Source organism: Lipotes vexillifer, unplaced genomic scaffold (assembly GCF_000442215.2).
Source record: "Lipotes vexillifer unplaced genomic scaffold, Lipotes_vexillifer_v1.1 scaffold231, whole genome shotgun sequence".
NCBI classification, from domain to species: domain Eukaryota; kingdom Metazoa; phylum Chordata; class Mammalia; order Artiodactyla; family Lipotidae; genus Lipotes; species Lipotes vexillifer.
The window spans coordinates 3,899,932-3,901,878 of NW_006791822.1; the positions used below are offsets into that span (position 1 = coordinate 3,899,932).

At 32.0% G+C, this 1,947-nt stretch overlaps 1 protein-coding gene across 1 annotated transcript in view; it reads right to left on the bottom strand.

Annotated features, from left to right (window-relative positions):
- LOC103078588 (N-deacetylase and N-sulfotransferase 3) overlaps positions 1 to 1,747 on the bottom strand; it is a 157,471-nt gene extending 155,724 nt beyond the window's left edge. The window contains exon 1 of the mRNA XM_007464857.1: positions 1,494 to 1,747. The gene's annotated coding sequence lies outside the window, so the exon portion shown is untranslated. The remainder of the gene's footprint in view (positions 1 to 1,493) is intronic.
- Positions 1,748 to 1,947: the final 200 nt, after the last annotated feature.

The window sequence follows — 1,947 nt, forward strand, 5'->3', positions numbered from 1 at the left end:
AGCAGGATATATTGTTCAGAAAAAAAGAACCTCAAATGCCTGGGTATCACTTCCACTATATTTTTTTCAACAAACCTTTCAGTTATACCACAAATTACTCTAATATTTGCCGTAATCTTCAGAAACAATAGTTTTCTCAAGAAAATATATTAAAAGAAACGGTATACTATAACTCAACTGAACTATAACAAATTTCTCTAGAAAGAGATAAAAGTTTTATTTTATCTAAAATATTTTAGTAATGTGAGAATCTTTATTCTAAAGACTATGAAGAAAATTAAACTCATGTGACCAGTTTAATATCAATATTTACTTAGACAAAGAAAGAAGGCTTCTGCTTTCCCATCAAGACCATAAAGAAAAACAATAAAAATATCAGAGAGGTGGCAGATACTGTCTGTGTTAACTGGAGAAAGAAAAGGAAAAGAGTTTCTGTTAAGGCAAGCCTCTTGATATGTTCAGAACTATTTTCCAAAAGAATCTCTTTCAAATTTATTTTTGAAATCTCCTTCTCAAATACAATGTTAATAGGGAGCTATGGCTAAAGAAAAAGGGAAAAAATGCCCTTCAGGTGAATATCAGATGTTTGAGAGTTTCTCTTCCACATCACTCTGCTCTCTAGTGGTGAACAGCACTGTTCAATAGTTGATAATGTATCTTCTAAGAAAAAGAAAAAGTGGATTTGAGGTCAGTTTCTCATGTGTCTCAATATCTGATTTGTATTTTAATATTAAGATTTAGTTGTTTACATTACTTAGGAATGAATTCCTTTAAACTCTTCCAGATTACATATGTTGCCATACTCCAATATGTTTATAAAGAATATGGATAAATTTCAACTTAAAATGAGTTTGAGGCTTAAATAGTTTCCAGATATTAGAACTAGAAGAACTAGTTGGAAGATGATCTAGGTAAACGCCTTAAAAAAATGAAACTTAGCTCTTCTTCAAAAAAAGTGGATATATTAAATGGAAGAATATGTATTTTCTTTTAACTTAAAGCTTCTGTATTCAATACTTAGGCTATTTCTTGCCAGTTGCATTTAATTTTATTAACTGTACAATTTTAAGTAATGTTTATAAAATGAATTGCATCAAATAGAAAGATTTGTTGAGGATCATTACTGTATAGATAAACAGGTATAGCTTAAATCTCTGATGTTGCTTACAAATTTCTAGTCCATCAAGCAACAGACATTTGTTCTAACAAATCTACTGCAGAATAATTACAAGTTCTTGGTGGAGATCTTAAACAATTATAAGGGATCATCCCCTTTACACTTTAATTTTATAAAAGAGAAGCTTTAAAATTACACCGGGAGAAGACAGTTCTTTATTTCACTCAATTTAATTAAATGCTCTATTTCTTCTATAAAGATAAAATTAGGCACTTATTCAATCCTGAAATTCTTAGATTAATTAAAAACAAAGTTGCTACTCCTACATTTATGAGTGAGCCATTAATGTATAGTATAAATAAACAGACACACTTACCTGGAATGAAAACAGAAAGAGCTGAAAACGCTTGAGAAAGTTTCAATAGATAGAAAAGAAACTGAAACAGCAGTATCCACTACCACCGGCTCAGCCTTTTGGCTTTTGTAAAAAGTGGCAGCAATAACCAGTTCAGGCCCAGTACCCTTGTGTTATGTAACAACTCATTAATATTAGCCATCAAACTGCTACCAAGCTGCTGAGGCACTAGAGGGCAAGAGTGTCACATGCAAGACCGGTCGCCAAGGGACAGGTTTGGGTACCACTTCGGGAAGACAGATGCTAACTAAGCTGATAAATAACACTGCCTGAACGCAGCAGCGAACTTGTAATGTTCCTCAAACAATATTTAAAATGTCAATTTTCTGTCTAGCTGAAGAGTTAACAGGTTAATAAATCTGCATAAGCAAATAACCACACCATGCAAAACTTTCGGGATTATATTTACAAACCT